This window comes from Gymnoscopelus braueri, assembly GCF_963280865.1.
Source record: "Gymnoscopelus braueri genome assembly, chromosome: 12".
NCBI classification, from domain to species: Eukaryota; Metazoa; Chordata; class Actinopteri; order Myctophiformes; family Myctophidae; genus Gymnoscopelus; species Gymnoscopelus braueri.
Window position 1 is genome coordinate 32,845,854 of NC_137614.1, and position 14,060 is coordinate 32,859,913.

Genomic DNA, 14,060 nt, shown 5'->3' on the forward strand with positions numbered 1-14,060 from the left:
TATATTTAATGAACGTCCTTACTGGAAACTAGCTGCTGTGTTTGGAATGTGAACTGACAGAGGATTCCTGTAGACTGACAGTAAACAGGATAGACAGCTCATCATGTTGTAAATTTTTCGGCAAAAAATGCCGTACAGACCCCTGGGGGACTCCGGTCAACCAAGTATATCCAGTAGGGTTTAAATGGTTATAAAGAAAACATCACATGGATGCACCTGGGACGTATCATCAGTGTTGTAGCCTGGGGTCATCGGGTGTTTCGGGTCTCGCAACAACATACACCCCCGCACAGGTGACCCAGCCGGGGTTGATCAAGCCCCGACTTACGTCCCAGTAGCTACCCACGGTCAGTCCTCTTATATTAGGCAGAGACAGGGCCACTCAAAGAACGTATAGATATTTACTTTGAAATTTTGAAAATCAAAAACACAGTGCTTTGTTTTAACCCAAAAAAAAATCAAGCTTGTGGATCTGGTACTTTTGATGCTTTTTTGTGACGATCAGAGTGTAGAAGAGAGAGTTGCGTCACACTTTGATCTCAACGCAAAGCAGGATGTTGCCTCCTGTACCTCCAAGGTAGCACTTGCTATGCATCCCATGTGTATAACACATTATACACATACTTATAAGGCATTGTAATGCAGATCATAATTCGTTATAATCACATTTATAAGAGCTTATAAATAAACGCTTTATAACCATAACCATAACACATTATAAAGCTTATTATAATGACATAAGTTCAAGTATAAATGGATTGTATTATGCTTATAACACTTGATGATTACAGTTATACATATTCATAACAACGTATAATGCAATCATAACACATTATACAACATGTTATAATGACTTATAATGTCAAGTATTATAATACTTCATAATTGCTCCACACTTTGTAAAACTTGCTATGCAACCCAAAATTCATTCTCATAGTTATAATCCATTATAATCAATTGGTAATGCTCTGCTATAATGCATTATAATTAGAGATGCACGATATTGTTTTTTTGAAACCGATACCGATACCGATTATTTGCTGGGTCATATCGGCCGATACCGATCCGATACCGATATATTATATTTTATATTTATATTGAGCTCATTGCTGTTTTTTTTTAATTTAAATTTGTTTTACTGGTGAAAGTTGATAAACCCCTCTCCACTAGCCCTACTGTGATGACAAATATTTATGGAATAAATACATTAATTACATATATTCTTCTAAGTAACAAACTTAACTATGACATCATTTTTGTATGCTATAAGCCATCACAGAATGATTTGAATCTTTGTATAACACAAAACCATATGTTATGTGGCCTATGGAACTAAGATAATTGAATCTAGTTTGTTATTAGTGTTATTCATATTGTTGCCTAAATTAATTAGCCTCTGCTCTAAACAATAAAGCCCCCCTTAGCTCTCCCAATCATACGGAGCCCCTTAGGGGACATTACTAGGTAGATTGTTTTAAGGGTAGGTACATTATTTTAAGAGCTAGGTAGATTGTTTTAAGGGTAGGTACATTATTTTAAGAGCTGGTGGTTTATGTTTTAGGGAATGGAAAAACATTTAAGATGTTATCAGAAAAAAAACATGGGCTATAACATTTATTTTTCAGATGAAAATGTTTTTAAAGGGGAAGATATTTTTTTGGAGGGGATGACATAAAAAAAATCAAGGCTATAACATTTTTTTTTAGTAGATGAAAATATTTCTAAAGGGGAAAGATGTTTTTTTTTTTGAAGGGATGAGATTGAAAAATCAAGGCTATAACATAATTTTTTTAGGAGGTGAAAAAGTTTTTAAAGGGGAAGATATTATTTTTAGAGAGGATGACATAAAACAAATCAAGGCTATAAAATTTTTTTTTTAGGACATGAAAATATTTCTAAAGGGGAAAGATGTTTTTTTTTGGAAGGGATGAGATTAAAAAATCAAGGCTATAACATTATAACATTTTTAGGAGGTGAAAAAGTTTTTAAAGGGGAAGATATTATTTTTAGAGAGGATGACATTTTTTAAAAGGGGGATGATTTTCTTTTTCTTTTAGGGGATAACATTTTTTTCAAAGTTATTATTATTATTTTTTTTAGATTAGTATTTTTTTCAAAGTCGACTTTGAAAAAAAAACTTTGAAGATGAAAAAATATTTACCTAAAAAAAAAAACTCTTTTGACCTTTGCAGATACATTTTATTTTGAAGGGCTGCGCCCCTTGAACCCAAACACGCCCCCACGTCCTTCTTGAGTGACAACAATGCGTCTAGCAGTTATATATCAAGGTGATGACGCGACGCAATTATTATATTTATATAATAATTGCCACTGCAGTTCTTTTAGATCGCCTTTTATTATTATTTTTTATTATTTCCCCCTTTTCTCTTCTGGACGATTTTCTAATGAATGCAAGTTTAGTCTGAAGTAATTGCGCCGCTTTTTAGTCTCACTAAATTGTAGAATAATATTAAGTAGGTCTATATGCCACCAACGTAATAATATATAATGCCCCCATCTTTCTAATTCATTAACATGCCTCATGCTTCTGCTATTGCAGCTATTGGAGAACTAAAACTAGATAGGCTTATAGAGAGCTTCGCCTATTTATAGAATCACTTCTACAAATTAAAAAAGAATAAAAACATACATGCATGCATGTATACAGTATAACCATATTTAACTACTGCTGGAGCCCATATTATGTGAATGAGATTACAGAATTGAAAAACTACTTTGATCAAAAATAAGTTACTTCTATACTTACTTCCAACTTCTACAAGTGAAAGAGAGGTGATTCACTCTAACAATCATCGTCTTGGGTCATCTTTCTAATAAATTAACATGCTAATCATCGTCTCATCATCTTGGGTCATGTTCTGCTATTGCAGCTATTAAGTACCTCAAATGGCATGTGAATGCACAGAGGTGAGTCGTCTTGGGTCATCTTTCTAATTCATTGACATGCTCAGGTACAGCTGTTGTCATTGAAGTTATTGAAATACATCAAATAGATAGGTCACTTTAACTCCTCATCATCACAACAACCATGTAGCCTACAGAATCATGTTAAGTACATGAAATAACACGTATAGCCTACAAAATCAGGGTCTTTATTTGCCACTCTTTGCAGAAATGTATACATCAGCAATAACTGTGTCATCACATCATCACTGTGTCATCATTTTGGGTGTGTTGTTCAAGCCCTCTTAGATGGCTGGCTGTAGACATGGTCAGGTCAGGTTGTAACCTTGGCAGGGCGTCCATGCAGCAATCCGATGTTTTCCACCAAAGCGCACCGTGTCCTGTGTGTGTGTGTGTGTGTGTGTGTGTGTGTGTGTGTGTGTGTGTGTGTGTGTGTGTGTGTGTGTGTGTGCATACTGTGTGTATATATATACACACACACACACACACACACACACACACACACACACACACACACACACACACACACACACACACACACATATATTTATACACATATACATACACACTGATATAAATGACAGCTTAAATTAAAAGTGCATACAAGAATTACAAATAGACATTTGTGCTTTGACATTTGCCATGTTCATGACTGCTGTTTCCTACATTATCAATTGCTTATGTCACGTTGAACTCTGTTGAATAGTATTACCCCACAAAACATCTATATCTTAGTTCATTACATGCTAAATGTTGCATTTATCTCATGCTATGCTGACATACATTCCCACATTCATGTTGCTAACAGAAAGCCTTTGGCAAAAAAATATTGACCAATTAAAAAACTTTTTTCGTTTGCACTTGAAGTATACTTAGCTTACATGACAAAGACTCAAACCATTGGAGGGGGGTAACTCTTGGAAGCTAGTGTACTTTACTATCATCAGGATGACTTGAACCATTGAACAGGGGTGTGGGGGGTAACCCATTTTTGAAATCTTGGAAGCCTACTAGCTCCTTCCATGCACCTTAACAAAATGTCATCCTACATAACAGCAAGTTGAGATCTCATTAATTTAACTGCATTGGATTCGCTTCCTGGGATGTCAAAGATGAAAGTCTGAATGAACTCCCAAACCTGGGAACATGGTTTCAGGGAAATTGAGATCGAAGACATAAAATGCTTTTCACGAGTACAGACCACGCCTTCAAACCAAACATTGTTTAACATTCTTTATTTAGAAAAGAAGGAGATGGACCTGTCAGGAAAGGAATTGGTTATGCATGGATTAGGAGATGGAGGGAAGGAAGGGAAGGGAAGGGAAGGGAAGGAAGGGGGGGGGGGAGGAAGGGAGGCTTTAGGGGTGGGGATGTAGGAGTGGAGATGGTGGAGGAGATGATGTGTAGACAGGGAGGTGATGAGGAAGGGGGTGAGGATGAGGGAGTGAAGACAAGGGGTACGATTTATCTAGTGAGGAGGGTAAGTGAAGGATGTAAGGTGTGAGGATGGTGAGAGGATGGCTAGGGTGAGGTGAGCTGGAGGGAGTGAGAACAGAGGAAGGGGAGGTGGGGATGAAGGGGCATGTGAAGCCTGGATAAGGGGCGCAAATGGGAGTGTGGGACGGAGGGTGTCGTAGCCCTGGGGAGGGATGAAGGACGGGGCCCAGTGGGGGCGCGGCCCTGGGGGAGGGAAGGGCAAAGCCCTGGTGGGGGAGGAAGGGCGTAGCCCTGATGAGGGGTGGAAGGAAGCCCAGAGAGGGGGGAGGCATAACCATGGGGCTCCAGGGGGATGGAGACCTGAGTATTTGGCTTAGGGTCTGAGGAGATAGGCGTCCGTCTTGGCAGTAATCTGTGGACGCACCATCACTCGAGACCCCAAAAGAGAAAGCATAATTAGTCAGACATTAATTAGAACATTTACTGGACCATGGATGTGTGGGCGTTCCTGAGGTCTTGGACATTGGTTCTAATGTAAGTGTGGTATGCTTGGGAAGTCCAACGCCCTAGGAGTTGGACGGTGTGGTCGGTGATGCCTCTTCTAGATGCAGAAGAAGCAGCACAGATTCGGAACGAATGGCCGGAGAAGTTACCTGCGGGATATCCGGCCTTGGTCAGAACTTGCCGGAGGTGGTAGAGGAACCAGTGACGGGTCGCGACTGAACCGGTATCAGTGGTAAATAACGGGTCGGAAGGAGAGGCGTGGGAGGAGTGCCTGGTATGGAGGTGATGGACCAAGGGTTCGTAAGGGCTGAGGTAGGAGTTGAGTTTAAACATGTAAATCGGCGTTGTTCTGCCGAATTGGTCTGTTTTGCTATGTTTTAGCAAGAATACTAGTGTGGAGGAATCTGGAATGGTCAGATCAGATAAACAGGGATGGTAGTGAGGAATGAATGTAGAATTAGAGGTAGTGAATTCTGAACATCTTAGAAACCCAAAGAAAGCTAAGAGAAACATTGCTTCCAGTGTGGAGTCTACAGATGGGTTTACATAGCCAGAGCGGAGTATGTTGATGCATCCTGCGAGAACATCAGAGGTAATAGGTTGGCGGCCTGGAGGATTACGTGGCTCGTTCCTTCTCAGGCTCTTAAGGAGCAGGGTGACGTGTGAGTGCTGGGCAAAGGGGTGAGGTGCTCCTGTTAGGAGCTTAGTAATAAAATGTATACCTGATAGATAGACGCGGATGGTTGATGGATGCATGGCCCGAGAAGAATGGCTGTAGCTGATGTAGGAGGTGAGTGTAACGAGGTCCAGAGACGGAAATGGCAGGCTGTAGAGTGAAAGGATTGGAAATTGTTCCAAGCTGTCCAGTAGGAGGAGAGTGTGGAGGGAGCTATACCTTGCAGGATGTGATTTCGGGAGATGGATACCAGGTTATGGAGAGAATGGTTTATGGGAAGGTCATCTCGGAAAATGGAGGAACTGGAGTCGGGTGGAGATCTGCGGATGGTGCCAAGGCTCTGAATCTCTGGAAGGAGAAACGTGAGAGTGAATCAGCTACCGTGTTGTGGTAACCTGGGACATGGGCTGCTCGGATTATGAAGTTATTGGTGACTGAGAGCCATGTTAGACGCCTGAGAAGAGCCGTGATGCTGACCGACCTTTATTGATGATGTGGACTGTGGACTGGTTATCGGAGTGTATGAGAACAGAGTGGCTGGTCCATTCATGGCCCCAAAGAGAGGCCGCGACAATGATTGGATATAATTCGAACAAAGCTGAAGAGTGGGCGGTGTCGAACGGGGGGGAAACAAAATCTAAGGGCCAATTATCTGCAAACCATCTCCCTCTGTAGTAACCCCCGAAACCTACAGAGGGCGCTGCATCGGTGTATAATTGCAAATCCTCTGGTGAGGAGTGGAAATCGTTGTAGAAAAAATAAATGCCATTCCAGTTGGATAACAGGAGGTGCCAGAGCCTAAGCTCTGAGCGGCATTCTAGGTCTAACATGATATGATGGTGGAGGGATAGCACGGATGCAGCGAGGTGGAGGAGGTGGGAAATAAATGAACGGCCTTGTGGGATGATTCTAGTGGCGAAATTGAGGTGACCTAGTAACTGAAGTAGTTGCTGCTTGGTGCAGGATGTGATTTGTAGAAAATTGGAAATGAGTAGTGTAATACGGTCTAGTTTCTCTGTAGGGAGTGAGGCTTGAAATGAGATGGAGTCCAAACTGATTCCTAAGAATTCCATTTTTTGAAATGGAGCTGCTGTTTTTTCATCGGCCAGGGGAACTCCGAGTGCCGCAAAAGCGGTCTTGAGGCACGTGATACTGCGTGCGGGGGGGGCTGATGGGGGGTCGACTGTGAGGAAGTCATCCATGAGATGGACTAGGTGTGGGATGCGGTAATTGTTGCTTAATATCCAGCATAGGAGCTCTGAGAGATTGTCGAAAAGTTTTGGGCTACTTTTACAGCCAAATGTTAATCTTACTGCAAAATACAATTTTGACTGCCAGCAGACGCCGAAAAGGTGCCATGAGTCTGGGTGGAGTGGGAGGACTTTGAAGGCAGACGTGATGTCGGCTTTTGATAGCCAGGCAGCCGGATCAGGGCAATGGCATGATCAACGGTTGAATAATGAAGTGTGAAATCTGCACTGGGGATGAGGCTATTAATACTGGGGATGGATGAACCGTGTGGGGAAGATAGATCGATAATTAATCTTTTCTTCCCTGAATACTTCCTAGTGGCCACTCCTATTGGGCTGATGCGGTAGATGGGGAATGGGGGGGGAATCGAACGGACCGATCATGAACCCTTGCTTGACTTCTTTCTCAAGCAGGGTGGTGACGATTTCAGGTTCTGTTAGTGCGGACTGGAGGTTATTGCAAGAGTGGGAATGATCGGGAAGTGTGATGAGGCCGGGTGAAAAACCAGGATTGAGACCGTCAATGAAAAAATGGACGAATGTGGGGTCTGGGTGGAATGCGAGCTCCTTGGCCAGGGCGGGGATGTTAATGGGGGTGGCCAGATGGTGCGACAGTCAACTTTTGGAAGGTTTGGTTGGGTTGTGGGGGCATGTGTGGCGGGCATGGGCTCCTCCGCAGTAGGTGCATACGTGCAGGAGCTTGCAAAATGATGAGTCGCATCCTGCATCGTTGAAATTATTGCATAGCATGCGGGAGCCTACAAACATAATCTTCCTGCCACGCTTGTCCGTGGCTTGAGAGGAGGCTGGTTGGGCGATGGGGCGGCCGGGTTTGGATCGCTTGTCCCGGCCTGGCTGGTACTGTTGTGTTCCTATTCCCATGAGGGCGGGGACTGATGGAGGGATGGAGAATGGGGTGGGGCGATTGTAATAAGGAACTGGGGCTGCTGGCTCTCTTTTAGGTTGGGCTACGGGTGCAGGCTGGTGTGCGGTGAGCACGCAGTCGGTGGTGGGGTGGGAGGGGCAGCCGCAGATGTTGCATGCTATGGCGGCGCTGCCTGTGAACAGCCGGCTGTAAAGTTCCAGCGCTCCCCAGTAGGTAGCGAGGTTCCACTGTTGGATACGGGCAGCCGCCCTCGCTGCGAACTGCCGATGGTATTCATAAAATAAGGTGCCACCAAACCGCACTGCCATGTCCATGATTAGGGAAAGGTAGTCGTCTAGCTCTTGCCTTCTGTGGGGGAATAGGGAGCAGATGACATTTCTGAAAATTGAGAAGGCTAGGGTGAATTTGGTGCAGGTGAGGGTGTTGTGGGGTGGGGCAGTGGATGAAAGGTCTCGGAGGGTGATCGAGATGCCTCCGCAGTCGACTGTCCGGGGTTGGAAGGTGTGGGTGGATGGTTTTAGAATTGCAGAGAGGTCGATGTCCATACCCTGGATGTTTTGTTGACGGAGGTGGTTGGATATGGGTTGTGGGTTGAGGGCCAGCGCGTTCAGTGGCACCTGGGCTGCGACTGCGGAGGAGAGAGAAAAGGGGGGGGTTGGAAACACAAGGGCGGGGGAGGGAGGGAAAGAAGAGAGAGTTAAGTTGCTCAGGATGCCCATGGCTGTTTGGGGGGGCACCTGAGTGGGGGGTGAAGGTGCTAGCCGGCCCCGTGCGATAGCCATCTGGGTGTTGGGCTGGCTAGCGGCCTCGGGGACGGAAACAGAAAAAGAGACAGAAGTGTGGGGGAAGTTGGATGATTGTGCAGGGGGGTGGGATGACAGTGAAGCCTGCATTGACGGGGGTGAAAACCTTTGCAGAGGGTTTTGGTAAGAGGGGGAAGGGATGGGGGAAAGAGGATTAAAGGTAGGGAAGGAGGGGAGGGGAGCAGGCACAGGGGGTGGAGGGAGATGCATGGGGGTAGTGGGAACAAGCCTGGTCTGCTCTGCTTGAGTTGGGGGTCCGAGGCGGCTCAGCAGAGTGCGACCTGTAGGTGGAGATGAATTCGATTGGCGAATATCTTGTGTAATTATGGACAATGCTGGTGGATGGTTTGCATTAATCGGAAACAACACAGGCTCACCTGATGAACGTGTGTTTCGAGCGGGCGTTGTAGTGTCCGCTCTGCTGATTGATTGATTGAAATTTTTATTAGGCAAAAGAATGTAAAACAACACAGTTACATTTATAATGCTTTTGTCTAAAAGGTCCGGCCAAAAAAGTCCTTGCGGACTTGTTTCCGTTGGGGTCCTTGAGTTAATTTCATAGACATATATAGTAGCAACCAAACAGTTCAAAAATCAACATGAAAATACAGATAATACAGAAAAAATACCACTATGTACAAAAAAAGCATTTAAAAATATATATGTACAAAAAAAGGGGGGGGGGAAGCATGGAAAAAAAATAAAAAATTATATACAAAAAAAGCATGAGGAAATACAAAATATGTACAAAAAAGAGGAGGGGGGGGGTCGTCTGTCTACAGGGAAAACTGGTACTAGCTCCTCTTTCGGCCTCCAGAAGGATGGGTTTTTAGGGCTGTTTTGAATGAGCCCAGCGAACAGCATTTTTTGAGGGATGGGGTTAGACTATTCCAATCCTTGGTGGCTGTGCTATAGAAGGAGAATTTGCCCATGTTTGTTTTATGGGTGTGTAGTGCTCACTTGTGCCACTAGTCGGTGAGTGACACTTCTAGTTGTAACTTATAGTACCCAAGGCACTATAGTGTAATCTGGGCTAGTCTAGGTTTAGTTTAGGTTCGACTCTCTGGAGCTGTGGGGAATACTTAGTGAGACTCAGACACAAAATGTTAACTGATTGCCGGCTATTTATATAGAAAAACCATAACATTAAACAAACAAACATGTAAACATCAACAGGGGAAATACAAATGGTTGGTACCAAACTGTGGCAATTGCTTGGCCACTTCACTTATCACAGTTCACTGTGTCTCTCTAATTTGGGTGCACCCTTCTAACTTGAACCTTCAGTCAATCAACATTAAATTCAAGATTCTGTTCCAGTTCAATCAAAATAACAATGAAAATAGGACAATTGCAAAATACAAATCCACCCTTTAAATAGGTAACTATTTCCACTCAGTCACAGTTCCCAATTTGAGGAGGTAAGGTAAGGTAAGTGTCAGTATACGTGTATGAGTTCCAGGGGTAGACCAGGAGGGTAGGTATCAGTATAAGTGTCAGAGTTCCAGGTGGGTTCCAATACCTAGGAGGTAAGTATCTGGGTTCCAAGTTCCAGGGGGATTGTGTGTGTGTGTGAGGGTGAGTGGGAGAGAGGGGGAATTGGGAATACTGCAGCTGAGAGTGGGGGAGTCTGCAGAAGTAGGCCTACCACACAGTAGAGTGCAGTAGAACTGTCCAGTGATCGCTGTCAATCACTCTCTAGATCCTGGGTGGGTTAGCTCGCCATCTATTGGAACGGTCACTGGAAAAGATCCAATCCAACAAAAAACCTGACCTGTCATCAGACAGGGTCAGAGAAATCCAATCAGTATCATAGTATCTACTGTCTGTTTTCTATTAAGTTTTTAACCATGAAATAACATTACATGATCTTTTTAAATGAAACAATAAATGAAATACTGTATGCAAAACTCTGTGCATACTGTATGCAACACTGTGCATTTTTAAATCTTTGTACATACTTTTTAAACAAACATATGTATTTTAAACAAAAACATCTTCACATGAATTCAAATACACTCTTGTACAAAGTGCAATGCAAAATGGATTACATCCATTTAGTAATCAACATTTGGAAACAAACTCCATTTTAACTATTACATTAGAATGTGTTTAACATTAACTCAAATGCAAAAAAACATCATCCCTTAAATTAAAAGAATGAACAGTCTCACCGATTCTGTGAAACAGGCTGGGCACAAACATGAAATGCAATGGCTGCCCCAGTGAATCCACAATCGGGTTCTAGAAGTCAAACAATACCACACATCAAAACCAAAGTAATTTGAACTTATTTGTTACTCTTCAAATAAAAATTGTTACTCTTCAAATGAAATTATAACAACGGGTGAGTTACCTTGCTTCTCTGTGGTTTGCATATATTTATATTCTTCTAGATCTCAACTTCTCCTCTCTGTGTTCTGTGCTGTCTGTTCTGTGCAACAGTGGCTTTTTTCTGGCTGTCTCCAACCTCAACAGCTGAACTGACTCTAGCTTGATTGGGGATTGGTTTGATTAGTGCAGGACTGCAGGTGTGAGTAACTTGGCTGCCTCTGAAGGTCAGCCTGACCTGATTGACTGCTAATTGGCCAGAACCACTATACAAAAGTCACTCTAATGTCATGTGTAGCCCACTCCATATCATGTGTGTTACAGGTGGGTGGTACCAGATTGTTGTTTACGCTCCCTCTAGTTTCGTGGCTGTGGGTGTCACTAACTTTTTCGAGGTATTTATACAGATATGCGGGTATAGGGGGCAAGCCGTCGTGTCTGCTGGTAGATGGACCCCGTGCCGGCTGTCTGACGCCATCATGGCGCGTCTGTGAAGGTCCCGCTGGAGAAGAGGAAACTCTCGCTGCTGTGGTGTAAAGATGAAAAAGTTGTCCTTTGTTTGCGGTGCTGGAAAAAGCGACGCTCTTCTCTCTTAATGCCTTTTTGAGTGATATCACGGTCCAATTGCGGATTGGCGCGATTACCGTTCTGGACGGGGCCGGGGAAGGAGGCGCTCTTAGTGACGCCCGCCGTGGCGGAGGAGGAGGGGGGAGGGGAGGGTGCTGAGCGATGGTATGCTCAACGCGATGTCTGCCTGGAGACCTCCCCCGCCGAGACCGGGCTGGGGAGGGAGAAGCGACCTGGCGTCGGGGGGTGGAATGGTGGCGTGGAGGAGGAAGACGAGGAGGAGGAAGATCACGACCCGACCTGTGATGGTGGGGTGGAACGGGAGGAGCACGGCCCGACCGGGACCGCTGGCTGGTCCGGGAGCTCCGGCTGAGGGCAGGAGAGGCGGAGGGTTGCCTAGGTGTGTCCCTTGGACCGCGGTGGAATTCCACCGGTGTCTCGCTGACGTCGGTTGCCCGATGCCTCTCGCCTACCGACCTGAACCTGCGAGACAGCGGTGTGTCGGATACGGCGGTGGAAACATTGGAAGCAAAATCCTCCTCGTCGGAGGCTTGGAGGGAGATAGTATCATCCATTGAGGTAATGTTTAACAAGTATTACTTTTACGTTTGCGTTGTGCTGCGTTACGAAGAACAATGCACGAATGGCAGGCAGACCTGGCAGGTTTAAATAACCTCACTTATTGGTAGAAGGGGTGGAGTTCAGGGTGGAGCTGTGATCGGTTACCATGGCAGATAAATCGAGGGCGGAGTTGACTCGGTTACCATGGTGATCGATCAAGCTTGTAACCTAGAGAGTGAGCTAGGAATGGAAATAGATCATGGGAGTAGAGTGAGGGGCAAGGTTAGTAACAATCTCATAGCTTGAAGGCGTAGTCTTCCTCCTGAACATACATTGTACCAACTCCATTAAAACACCCATCACCCAAAAGAGATGGGTGCGCCAAGGCCGCCCCATTTATTATCACATAAGCTTGGGAACACTGATGCCCCTCCCCTAGCATAAAAACATATGGATACTCTGTGGTTGCTGCGGTCAGCTACTGCACCAGGTTTGTCACAGGCTGAAGAAGAAAAGAAAAGAGAGGAAAGAACAAGATTATTACAAGTTGATACAACAGGTTAAATTGAACTCCAAAGCTCCAGTGCTGTAGTCAAGTCACTATATCTGGAGTCTAGGTTGAGTCAATTCCCCAGCAGTGCTCAAGTCCAAATAGAGTCCACATTAACTGAGTCTGAGTCCAAAGTTACTGAACATGAGTGTGAATGCACATGTAGGTGGAACACACATGCCTTCCCTTAAACAGCATTAAAATAATGTCACTGCAATTAGCTATCAATATCTTATGCCAACTTATACATTAGGCTATATTACAAAAAAATGTGTCTGCATGATCCAACTGTTTGTTGGGCTTCTTCCTCACGGAAGACCAAGGCTGGAGACCAAGGCTGGGGCGCTAACCCATACTGCTCCCGGAATATGTGAGCTCTATGTGAATACCTGCTGAGAGCAAATCTACTGTATGTTGACGCAAAGGTCACCCGTCTTCTCCTTCCTGGCCGGCCATGTGAGTGATCTTCGCGGAGAATTCAGGGTTCATCTCCCAGTACACTCAGGATTTAACATCGAGAAATCATGAGAAATCTACAGACAGGAAAAGACAAAAAAATGTGTAAGGCACAAACAATAATCGATTTAGTCTGTACTAAACTTATTCTGTGAGATGTAAGCTCACCATGCCTTGAGTGTCCACTACATGCGGCAACTCTTCGATTATGGCTTGGATTGAATTTGTCCCATCTGCAGTCTGCAGTGGTGGCCAAATACAAAACAATTACACTCCATTTATTAATTTATTTTAATCAATGTGTTTACAACACATCCCTAATACTGCTGAATGTACAGTATGTGAGGATTTGGCCTTCAACCTAGCTAAGATGAGCGCAACTTTTTAATCCTGTCGTCCTCTAACTTTTCCCATTCGTCACACAGCATTCCACCTCACCAAACACATGTATGTAAAATTGGCTATTTTGTCCAACATGTAAAAAAAGAAAAATGGTCTCAAGTAATGTTAAGTATACATGATGTGACCATGCACGGTACATCATTATAATAATAATGTAAAGTATACATGATGTGAACATGCACAGTACATCATTATAATAATAATAATAATAATAATAATAATAATAATAATAATAATAATAATGTAAAGTATACATGATGTGAACATGCACGGTACATCATTATAATAATAATGTTAAGTATCATAGCAACAACCTCATTAAGCTACATGTACAGTACAGTATAGCAACAACACCACATTAAGCTACATGTACAGTAGAGTATAGCAACAACCTCATTAAGCTACATGTACAGTACAGTATAGCAACAACACCACATTAAGCTACATGTACAGTAGAGTATAGCAACAACACCTCATTAAGCTACATGTACAGTACAGTATAGCAACAACACCACATTAAGCTACATGTACAGTAGAGTATAGCAACAACACCTCATTAAGCTACATGTACAGTACAGTATAGCAACAACACCACATTAAGCTACATGTACAGTAGAGTATAGCAACAACACCTCATTAAGCTACATGTACAGTAGAGTATAGCAACAGCACCTCATTAAGCTACATGTACAGTAGAGTATAGCAACAACAC